This window comes from Juglans microcarpa x Juglans regia, chromosome 1D, assembly GCF_004785595.1.
Source record: "Juglans microcarpa x Juglans regia isolate MS1-56 chromosome 1D, Jm3101_v1.0, whole genome shotgun sequence".
Taxonomy (NCBI): Eukaryota; Viridiplantae; Streptophyta; class Magnoliopsida; order Fagales; family Juglandaceae; genus Juglans; species Juglans microcarpa x Juglans regia.
The window spans coordinates 31,649,466-31,662,041 of record NC_054594.1 but is presented as its reverse complement, the minus strand read 5'-3'; the positions used below and the strand labels follow the sequence as shown (position 1 = coordinate 31,662,041).

At 39.4% G+C, this 12,576-nt stretch overlaps 1 long non-coding RNA gene across 1 annotated transcript in view; it reads right to left on the bottom strand.

Annotated features, from left to right (window-relative positions):
* Positions 1-12,576, bottom strand: part of LOC121240529 — a 19,203-nt gene extending 6,627 nt beyond the window's left edge. Inside the window, exons 1-2 of the long non-coding RNA XR_005935556.1 lie at positions 12,565-12,576; positions 9,961-9,966 (exon numbers count right to left, since the gene is read on the bottom strand). This is a non-coding gene — a long non-coding RNA (uncharacterized LOC121240529). The remainder of the gene's footprint in view (positions 1-9,960; positions 9,967-12,564) is intronic.

Here is a 12,576-nt window from a genome sequence, read left to right as displayed (position 1 = left end):
GGGGGAGAGAGGGGTAAAACACAGGGGGGTTTCAATGAATAAAACGCACGTTTTAAAAAAATAATTAAAAGAAAACCACCTCACCGAGGTGTGTGGTGTTTGATAAATAAGGGCCTAAGAGTAGAACTACTCTTAAAGAAAACAAAAAAAAAAAAAAAAGGAAAAACTTTGCCTAACAAATCCGCTAGCAGACTAGAATATATATATATATATAAAGGGTTGCTTCTTAACTAAGCTCATGATCATCAACGTCATGATCATAAGCCAGAAATTATATCCGCTCATACGTAGCAGGCTTTACGATCATAAGAATCTTTTAACTAAAAATAAGAATCTTTAAACTATGAGGCCTCCAAATGATATATTAGAATTTCATTTTAAACTATATATATTAAGAATATATAGTAATTAAGATGCAGCTCTAAAAGTCTATCTCCATAATTTTCCTTCTCTTCTCATTCTTATTTTTAATATATTTAATAGTTATAGTAAAATATAAAATATATAGATCTTGAGATGGAGAAGAGAATGAGGAGAATCAGGGAGAGAAATTTTCAGGGCTATATATTCATTATTCTCAAGTGTGATTGAATATAAAATATATGTCCCTATATATATGAAAATGAAAAATTCTGGTTGTAAGTGTCTGGTGCAAATGACGTGTAAACGGAGCTGACGTGAAAAAAACAATACGATTTGTTTCATTCAAAATTGAAAACCGTTTCTTCTCTCCATATTGTTCAGCTCACATGTTCTTCTCCTTAGTTTCCCTCCCCAATTCCCTCCCTCTCTGTGTTTCTTCTGCACGAAGCTCCCTTCCTCAACTAGAAAAAGTACAACTCTTATGTATAATTTTTATTTTTTATTTTTTTTTATTTTTTCTTTTTTTACAACCAACTGCATAAAGGCATATATGGCAAGCTTGAAGCCCTGGGCGATGATGGAAGAGAAGAGGAAGAAGCTGAAGGAGAGGACCTCGAAGACGAGGAGCATCTTGGCAATGTTGAGAGACAACGATGGTGAAGAGGGAGTTGACGTTGACAAGGCCGTTTAGGGCAGTCACTTGCATGCTTGTACTCGTCCCCGTAGAGGTTGATGTCGCTCTCTGGACGCTGCTATCTCTCGGGTTTGACCACTCAGATTTGCAAAACAAATTCAGGAAAATCAAAACATATTTGAAAATACGGGTTTGGTGGGTTTTAATTTTAGAGATGAGGGAAGTAGAAATTTTATAATAGGTTTAAATCAGAACGAAATTGCAGATATGGGTCTAAACAAACCAAACTTAAGAGGAAGAAAGAAATAGAGAAATACTCGTCCATGGGTAAATCTTGAAAGTGTTGTTGTTATTAATGTTGCTTGTTAGGGTTTTTGTTTTTCTGTGATGAGAGAGAGAGAGAGAGAGATTGTTGAGTGAAGATTGCTATTGTTTATTTAGGATTGTTGGAACGTGGAAGGATGATGGGGAGAAAAAATTTTGAGGGAGGTAGAAGGGTAAAGTGAAAATTGAAATACGTATGCTTTTGTGGTTGTTTTAAGGGGAATACTTTTGTTTTGTTTAAGAAAAACGCTTGTTACAAGCTTACGATCTGAAGGAAAAAACCAGCAGAAGACGAGATCGAGGTCGAGCACCAAAGCAGAAATCCAAAACCAAAGTTTTGTTCATTTTTTCTATTTTCTTTTTAATATTTTTTAAATATCAGGTGACGTGGCATTGTTCCAAGTTAGCCGTTTACTTGCCGTTAACATTCGGTGACTGTACCTGGAAACTTGTGTTGTCAATGTCTACTTGATAAAACTAGTAGATTTTGTAAATTCATGGTTGGTTAAGTTTTGAAGGTCCCTGAAAACTTGTGTTGTCAATGGCTAACTGAAGAATGAATGGATTTGAAAATGTGGACGTTTGTCTGAGATGCCAAAAGTAAGTGTGGGTTGTTTGCTTGACGTGTGTGGTGATTGGTTAAGCGACTTTGAGGAGGTTGGGCTAAAATATTGGTGTATTGAGTGTAGAGGTTGTATTGTACAATTTTAGAAGACTGAGGCACTATGATGAATTAATTGTTAACTTTGGGTTGCTTACGAACTCAGTTTTTTATGGGCTTGTATTATTCTATTGTTAGGATCGTGTAATTTCTGTTAGTTTGATTGGTTTTGTACTTGCATAGGTTATTAATATGTTGGTGAATATTTTCTGGTTTAGGTGTTAATATTACAAGAGTTCGGGTTCAAGGCTTCGATAATATATGATAAGAGTCAGGTAAGCGGTGCTCTTATGGTAGACTTCCTAAACGGACTGAGATTGATTTTAAGAAAAATGTGCACATTTTGTTATGGGACATTAGAAACAACCTTGGTCATTTTTCCGCATAACTCACTGTATTTGAATAAGAAAATAATTTCTTTTTCATGATTAGTGTAGATATGAGCATTTTTGGCACTCTGTTTCTCAACTGTATAACGAGAACGAATATGAAATCTGAAAGTTTTATACACGATGAAATGAATATGATCTATATCTGTTTAGTACTATGTTATGATATGATGTTGCATCTGACAACCTCTGGCATAAGATTCTGTTTTCCATTCTGACCTTACCAAAGGTGTAAAACTATGACTTCTTTTATTGTGTTGGTACTAACATCTCTGTTTCTGAGCGCACCCACTTTGGAAATAAAATAGTTTTTTGCTTGGTCTTTCTTGTGTATACACTAAGGACTCCGAGAATGATAAGGAAAATATTTCACTTCTGTTTATGCCCGGCTTGGCTGCCAGGGATAGCACAAACCTACCATAGTGGTTAAACATGAAATATGTTATGATATGATCTTTCTCAGTTATGCTATGACAAATGAATTTTGCATATAAATATTTTTGAACTGTCCATAATATGTTTTGTTCTTCATTCTGTAACTGACTCATGTTTACATACTGATATATGTTTACTGCTTACTGAGTTGTTGATAACTCATCCAATTACCTTCATTATTTCAGATGATCTTGATGGTTTAGCTAAGGATAAGAAAGAGTAGCATGGTTATGATTGTTGAGCATAATCGGTTAAGAACAATAGGAATATTGGAGAGTCTTATTTGGAACAAAAACTATTATTTCTTTGAGTTGGTACTATAGAATGTATTAGACCTTGTGGAGTCTTTGGTATTTTAGATGTGTTGGAGGGATTTCATCTATATTATTTTTGTGGAAGTATATATATTTTTATTAAGGTAGTTTTATGAGTTGTAGAATTGTTTTCCTTCTGATTTTTGGAGTATTTATATATATGTTTTGTTGGGGAGATGATTTTTAGGTAACAGGAAGTAACTCTCTGACCCTCCAAGTATGGGGCGTTACAGTTGAATCCCATTCCCAATCGATGATGATCGATCGGGTTGGTTGAGGGAATGTTGTATTAAATGGTTCAAAACCAAGTTCAAGAACACAGTTGCCATTTTACCAACTAAGATTTTCAAAATCCTAACTTTGATTACTGTCAAGGTGAAGGAGAATAGAAAACCTAAATAGAATCCATCTAGTTTACACAATCTAACACCATACCAAATCATAAGATCAACAGATAATTAGCACATAGTTATACGACTCAACAACCAAGATTTACATAAAAGAGAGGTCCCTTACCATCCATCTTCTTTAAACCGAAGATACTCCGCAACATTCAAATGATCCACATTGAGTTCATAGACATTAATATGAAAATATTCCCAAAGACCAGGCCATGGACGAATTGCTATAGCCATATATGGAGGGAGGACAGTAGCTTCTGCAGCAACATGAGGGGCAAAATAGAGGACTAAAACAACATATACCAAGTTATATAGTCTGTATTCACTAATTAAGGAAGTACTTGGAAAATGGAAAAAAGGACATGACAAACATCCACATATTTTCAGTGTCTAGAATCAGAGGTTTATTAGTGTGACAAGATAACTTCGATAAAAAATGATAAAAAGGATTGCTATTCAGAAAGAGATATACTGAAAGCACGTCAGTGCATCTGAACAAAGTGTGATACCCCATATAATAAGTGAGTGTAGGTGGTGCATGTAATCCCACATTATTTGGAAGGAGAAGTTCGTGCTCTTTATGAGGTTCTAATGGAGTTCCAATTGTATTATTGACTAGTCTTTTCAGGCTTGGCTTTCCAGGGAAATTTTATGAAAATTGTCCAGCTAGCTCTTTGGAAGCAAAACAGTACAGACCAAAGATTAAATGAGCATCTATCCCTAAACAAACATGACTCCATTCCAGAGAAAAATGCACTTTTATGTCATCGATTGCAAGACATCCTTGCTGGCTTGCTCCATCCAGCATGGAGTCATGAAATTCCCGTAAATCTAATAGGTTTCTGAGAAAAGGAATAAGAGCAAAAAATTGCTCTTGTATTCCAAAAAAAGTGCAAATTTTACGTCAGCCTATTTACATAGCAGTAGTACCATGTTAGTTGAATGAGTACTTTTGTTATTTTTGTATCCTAAACAATGCAAACTATAGGCTTCAAACATGATATTTCTTTTACTTCCATTTCCTAAGCAATCCAACGGACTAATCTTTAAAATCCATAACACCCTCACTCAAGCAACATGAAGAAGCCACTTGAATGCTAACCTAAAACCCAAAATTTTAACATCACCACCAAAACACACTCAATTTTCAAATACTATGTGAACCAAAAAGGATGGAATCCAAATCCATGGTTAGGGCTGCTCATCCGAGTTCCGACCCGGGAATCCGGGTATACCCGCACCAAAACTTAGATTTGAAATCCGGGCTGGAACCCGGACCGGATTTGTCCAGATCAGACTTGGGCTAGAATCCAAGTTTTAAACCCGGAACCCGAATTTAAGCCGGTTTAACCTCTCTCTTTTTCTTTTCTTTTTTAACAGACAACTTTAAAACCATTCACGCTCTAATCTATGTTCTGCTGCTTTTGCTAGCTTCAAACCAACAGTTCATGAAGATTGTTGAGATCAAAGAAAGACTGGGGCATTTTTTTTGTGCTCAATCTTTGTGGGTTTTTCGAGGAAATGGTTTCCAGGATTTTATTTGTGTAAAGCAGATCAAAGTCATTTCTGCTTGAGCTTTCTCCTTTTTCAGTCCATGGAGATGTGCTAGAATGTTATTGGAGTACATTTTTCTTTAAAATCCATGATTACCTATAAAATAAAACAAACAAAGCAAAGCTATACCTTACAAGAATGGAGGAACGTGAGAGAGAGAGAGAGAGACCACAACACCAGCCATTTGAGGCTGGGAATAAACCATCAACAGAATGAACAAGAGGCCTAACACACCAAGCGGTAAATATAGGATTCCAAAGGCCACCCAGTTACCCACTTTACGTGGAAAAAAGAATCACAAGAAATGGATCTAATGTGGGACTCAGAACCTGCTAGATTAATCGGCGTGTGGATGGGCAGCGCCTCTGAGACCAATCAAGTCAACCTAGCCAAGCATGAAATCGAAGCTAGGCCAGCTGACCATATGGACTTGACCTGGGCAAAACACAGTGAAGAACCCAAAGGGAAAAGTAACAATCGCCAATCGGTGAAGAACCAAGCAACGAGAGAAAACCCATGCACCTGGACTTGATTTGGGATGAAGATACAAAAAACAAAAGATTGCTGTGCGCAGTGCTGTTGTGCCTGAGTGAGACGAGAGAGAGAGAGGCGCAAAGCAGATGAGAGAGAGAGAGAGAGAGGTTGAGACTTGAGACTTAAGAGCTGCGGCGCATGGGAGATACTTGAAGTGACGAAGTCTAGAGGAGAAACCTAGAAAGGTTTTTTGTTTAACACTATCATTGGGCATGTGGACTCGTTTGATAGTCCAAATTTTTTTTTAAAAACCCAGGTTCCAGGTTTCAAATCTTGGTACCAGGTTTTAAATCCGATACCCGGCCCGGGTGAACCCGGGTTTAGTCATGCGGGTACCGGCCTGGATTTAATCCGAGTAGGAACCTGTAACCGAAACCCAGATAACCGGGTTCGGGACAAGGCCCGGAAAAAACCCGGCCCGTATGAACAGTGCTATCCATGGTACCTTGAAACGACACTGTACTTATCAAGATGGTAAGGAATGGAATTAAATTCACCTGCACAGATTGAAGGACGGTCCTGAAAGGGCTATCATTGAGCTTCTTCATTGATTCGTTCTCCTTAACAAAAATATGATTCAGCTCGTCTATCATTTCATGGGATTGTAGTATCCCTTTTCCCTTAGAAACATATTGTTAAGGCCTATTTTGTAGGAACAGGTCTGAAGGGGAGAAAAAGTTATTCTCGGCCCACGGTGATGGTTCGGGCCTTGGTTGGTGTCATCTAGAGTCCACGACAATGGTCTGAAGTAGAGGTATAGTGTCCATACGTACATCTATTTCAGTAAATAAGAAATAAATACAGTAAATAGAAATGAAGAACGAGACACACAAACTTACGTGGTTCGGCATAGGGCCTATGTCCACTGATCATTTGGAGGGTAAATCCACTATAAATGGTGCATTTTACAATCTTTCATGGTCTCTCATAACTCACTGTACAAATGTGTCAGTGACCCCAATTGCTTGGAGAAAATAATTGAAATTGAAGCTTTCATCGGGAGGTTGAAGAAGCTCTCATGTCCAGTCGCCTAGAAGACTCCCTCATATATGATCTCAGATCCCTTTTATTAAAATCCCTTTCAGTGGTTGGTGAGAATGTCGGCTTTATGTCGCTTCTTCTTTTCCTCACATCGCTTCCTTTCTTTTATTCTAACATTTCTTTCTTTCCTCATCTTTTGTCTCCTCATATCATTTTTCTCACTTGCTTCCTGATACCTCTTGTGGTGGACTGGGCCTAGGATGCCATATTGGGCTTGGGCAATTTCATCCATTCCAATAATCGAGCAATTTTTAAGGTTATTTTGTTCAACAATAGACCTTGGAAATTGATCCTTGGTCTTTCATTCACCGAAATGATGATGACCCCCGAGAGTAGGGCTCGACTTGTAGGGCTAGGTGGGAGCATTGGCTTATGGCAGGGAGGGAGTGGGACACTTGAGAGAGGTGTTCCCTCTGTTGGTTGTTGGGTGTGAGCACGGAGTATCTATTTTGGGGGTGGAGCTCAACCGCTCTGCTATGATGGGAGACAGAGCTCAACTACGCTACTATATCGAAAGACAAAGCTCGACCTATCTGGTGGGACAAGAGATGGAGCTCAATCGCACTGCTACGATTGGAGGCAAAGCTCAACTGCACAACTACGACTGTAGACAGAGCTCAATCGTACTGTTATTATGGGAAACAAAGCTCAACTATGCTGATACTATGGGAAACATAGCTTAATTGTCGTCACTACGACTAGAGACAAAGCTCAAACGCACAAGGGAGTTTCCACAAAAAGCCAAGCAGGTTAGCATAGATAATCTAAATTATAATTTTGATACTTCGCAACCTTGAGGCAAGTGGTGTGATGTCTGGTTATCATCCAATCTGTGCAGCGAAAGCGCCTCGTTCCTGTGACATGCAGACTAGTCCTCATGGGTGAGGCAACGTCCATGATCATGGGGGATCAGTTCGTCGAGGACATAAGATGACGGTAGTTGTGGTGACTAGTGGTGTCGTTGGTGGTTGATGGTTTTCGTTTGCATGGGCCATGCAACGTAGTGTCTAACTTGTAGCACCAAATCTCCGTGGTGTGAGCAACTTTCTGGGCGAGCTTAGGTGATCGTGTACAGCCGAGTAACCTCCTATGGGCGAGCAATTGTGTAGGGCTAAGGAGCTCATGGCCGTTGATTATCACTATGGGCGAGTAAGAAATCTTGGTCGTCGCATGGTGCATGCAACGTGTGGCTGGGCAACTTCTCTTTGGTCAGGCACCTTTCTGTGGTCGTGTCACTCCATGCGACTAGGGAACTTGGTTGGCCAAGAAGCTCAGTGAAACTCAGGCTGTGTGAGTAGTGGCCAAGTAAGCTTTGGCCAAGCAAGGGGGAAGACCTTCCTTGTGTGTAGAGAGGGACTTTTGGGCGAGGAGGTTGCCTTTTGAGTGGCAGGATGGATGCCCGCCTGTGTGGCGCGATGGACATGGCAAAAGCGCTATGGTTGAACAAGCCCAGGCTGAGTAGGCTCAGGCCAAGCAAGCCTAGGCTGAGCAGGCTTAGGTCGTGGAGGGTGTTCAAGCAAGTTCTTGCCCACCTATGTGAAGGTGCCTAGGGCGGGGACTGGGGTCGTAAATATCCCGCTGAAAATAAAAATCTTCAGCAGTCTTGGTCGTGGTTAGTGGTCACCCCACCAATCCATAGACGTTGTAGGGAGAGGCTCTACCTGGTGCACAATGACGTGGACCTGCTGCACCCCTCATGCATGGTGTCCACGTTGCCCTTGTCGACGTCACCACAACGGTGACAAAGGTCGCAGTGTCAAGACCCCATCAAAAACTGCCCTAGGACATGGTCCTAGGCATGCATGGGCCAGCCAAGGCCACCAAGGGCCAATGTTGTGGGCCCCTATGAGTTCCACACCACTATCACTTGTTTATTTATTTATTTATTTTATTTATTTTTATTTATCAAGGGACCTATTAGGGTTTCCACTTTGTATTCTCTATAAATAATACCCTTAGGCATTTAGTTTATATCTTTTGAACCTTTGGCAAATTCCCTAAGTGGGTAGACTTGTTCTTAAGATCATCTTTCGTTGCTTATCACTTGGGCTACTTGGGTACAATTCGTGAATCCCTAGTAGAGGATCATCACCTTATAATTCGTGAATAGGTGTGATTCAACTTATCTTGTTTTTGCAACTTGGTGCAATTCGTGAATCAAAGTTGTTGTTATCTTTGTTACTTTCATGTTTATCAATAAAGATATTTATTTCATCTATGTGCAATTCGTGAATCATAGTTGAATTCGCTATCTTTTGTTCACTTTGTTCTTGAGTGTTTATCACTTGTTCATCGTGCTCTTCATTTATCCTTGATGTTCATATTTTTTCTTGCATATCAAAATATCCATATAAAACAAAAAGAGAGTCTCCATATTCATTTGTTGAGTCCATTCATCCTTTGATCATACTCTTCCATCTTCTTCATCCATGTTATTCATCCATCATGTTCACCCATATTGTTCATCAATCTTGTTCATACATGTTCATCCATATATTTTCATTGCCCCATTCAATCCATCCATATACTATAATTCGACCACTATAGTGTTTGCCTTAGTAATCCCATATTTACCCTTCATCCATCATAGTCATTAGCCCTAGCCGAAATCCACTTAGCCTCTATCTTGCCATACACAAATCTTACCTTATTTGATAACCCTAGCCTTCCATAAGGATTTCCTAAACTCTAGAAATCCTAACCCTAGCCACCATTCATCCAATCCATTGACCTAGCCGAAATTCCCTTGCCACTATCTTTCCATATTAGTCACTTACCATACCTAGCCTCCATCATCTCCATAAACCCTAGCCAAAACACTTGTCTTTTATAAACCCAAGCCATCCCTCAAGAGTCCCACTTGGCAACTTCCTTAATTTAGGAAAGTTGACTGATCCCTAAAATCACTCAATCACTCAAACCACCCAATCCCTTGCTCCTAGAAAATTCCATTCCATCTCTTATCCCTCAAATCTCTCCATCCATCTAATCACTCAATCAATCCCACAAATCACTCATCCCCTAGAATTACTATAGTCAACTAAGACCATCTTCACTTACCAAAATCGAAACCTTATCTTTCCTTGATAGATTCCTACCACTTAGGAATCTTCCCTCAATCATCTTCATCTTTCCAAAATCCTACCAATCCCCAAATCATCTCCTACAAGTTAGGAGCTCGTCTTCCATCTTCCAAGTCCTCCAAATTTGAAATACATCCATTACCTTAGCCAATCCCTTAATTCTAGGAACTTCCCTAGAATCACTCCATCCCTAAAATCTCTCCGTTCTTCCAATCCATCTAATCAACCAAAAACTTCCAACCTCTTGTCATATTCAAATCCAATCTTCCTTATTTTATTCTAGCCAATCCATTAATTTTAGGAACTTCCCTAGAATCACTAAAGTAAATCATGGACTAACATCATCTTGCCATATCCCAATCCTATCTTACCATATTCAAATTCCATATCCAAATCTCTAAACTCTAGGAACAACCCTAGAGTCATTCAAACACTATCCATCTTCATCCACTTACCTTATCTAAATCCTATCTTCTTCATCTTATCTTTAATCAATCCCTAAAGTCAATGAGCAACCCTAGACTCATTCAAACACCTTCCAACCCTAGCCACCTAACCCTAGCATCCCATCTTAGACCCTAACCCTAGTCCATCTCTTCCCAATCTTGAAATCATCCTTAGCCACCACACAAAACCCTAACTACACTTCACCATACCAACCCTAATTATCATCCAAAAGGCCCCAACATCAAGGGCAACCTTCAAGCCGTTCCACTTAGCATCAAACACCCATATTCATCACTTAGATCACTCGAACTCATCATCATTACCATTTCGCCACTAAACATCATACCTTCATCAACTTAGGAACTCATCATTATCATCATACATTACCATTATTGTTCAAAGTCCAAGCCAGAGGGCTAAGGCAATTGATCATCACAAGGAGAACCAAGGTGAGGACAACCCAATATTTAGGGACTAGACCGAGGTCCCTAACATTAATGGTGCTTTCATTGATAAGAAATCTTGCTTGGATTTCATTGCTTGGTGCTCTTGAGAAGCCCTAACATTAATTGGTGCTTTTGTTAAGAGATTTCATTGAGGGGTTCCATAGGGAACTATCTTGCTTGGTGAATTAGAAAAGTTCTCACTTCTCTCCGGGGTAAACAACGTGATAACTCACACTTGTGAATTGGTTGGGGGAGTCCCTCGAGAATCCTATTACTTTTTATTTTGTTGAGAAATTAAAGTTTGGGGGTTGAGGAGGAGAACAGAGTAAGATTGATTGTAGGAGGTCAACCACACGAGTTGGTGAAAGACCCAAGGTTGGACCTCAAGCTTGTTGCAAAAAAGGGTTGACCACCAGACAAGGTGGACAACTCAAGATTGGATTTTTGAAGCTTGGTCCATCACCATGCACGGGGGGCAATCTAGAAGTCGAATCTCTTCTGACATTAGCCGAGTTAAGGGTGGCCATGAAAGCCACTTGGCATAGTAGTTAAGAGAATAGAAGAACCTTTGAAGCCATGCAGAGAGAGACAAATGAAAGAATAGAGAGGCTTGCAAGAAAAAATAATGACAGACCTTATGACCAAAGCACTTACTTTGATGAGAGACAGCACCATCAAGAGAGAGGTGGAAGCCACCATGAGAAAAGATACAAAGGAGATCACTATGAGGAGAGGAGAAAATCGGGCTTATGATCGGGGACCAATGAGGCATAGAGTGGATTTTCCAAAGAATAGTAAGGGGGAGAAGAAAAGAAGTTGGATCACTTTACTAATCAAGGAAGTCAAGCCTTGTGAGGCCATCAAGTCCAAGTCATTGTGTATAGGTAGGAAAATTGTTTTGCCTTGAACGAGACAATAAAAGACTATATGGGCTTTAGTTTGTCAAATTTGATCCTTAAGGGTAGGGATAATCTTGAAGGAAGGGAGAATGTCAAGATCCCATAAAAAAATCGCCCTAGGACATGGTCCTAGGCATGCATGGGCCAGCCAAGGCCACCAAGGGCCAATGCCGTGGACCACCATGTGTTCCACACCACTATCACTTATTTATTTATTTTATTTATTTTTATTTATCAAGGGACCTATTAGGGTTTTCACTTTGCATTCTCTATAAATAGGACCCTTACACATTTAGTTTACATCTTTTGAACCTTTGGCAAATTTCCTAAGTGGGTAGACTTGTTCTTGAGATCATCCTTCGGTACTTAGCACTTAGGCTACTTGGGTGCAATTCGTGAATCCCTGGTAGGGGATCATCACCTTGCAATTCGTGAATATGTGTGATTCAACTTATCTTGTTCTTGCAACTTAGTGTAATTCATGAATCTAAGTTGTTGTTATCTTTGTTACTTTCAAGCTTATCAATAAAGAGGTTTATTTCATCTATGTGCAATTCGTGAATCATAGTTAAATTGTCTATCTTTTGTTCACTTTGTTCTTAAGTGTTTATCACTTGTTCATTGTGTTCTTCATTTGTCCTTGATGTTCATATTTTTTCTTGCATATCAAAATATCCATATAAATCAAAAAAAGAGTCTCCATATTCCTTTGTTGAGTCCATTCATCCTTTGATCATACTCTTCCATTTGGTTCATCCATCTTGTTCACTCATATTGTTCATCCATATTGTTCATGCATATTCATCCATATATTTCCATTGCCCCATTCAATCCATCCATACACTATAGTGTTTGCCCTAGTTGTCCATATCTCATATTTACCCTTCATCCATCATAGCCATTAGCCCTAACCGAAATCCACTTATCCTCCATCTTGCCATACACAAATCTTGCCTTATTTGGTAACTCTAGCCTTTCATAAGGATTTCCTAAACTCTAGGAATCCTAACCCTAGCCACCCTTCATCCAATCCATTGACCTAGCCAAAATT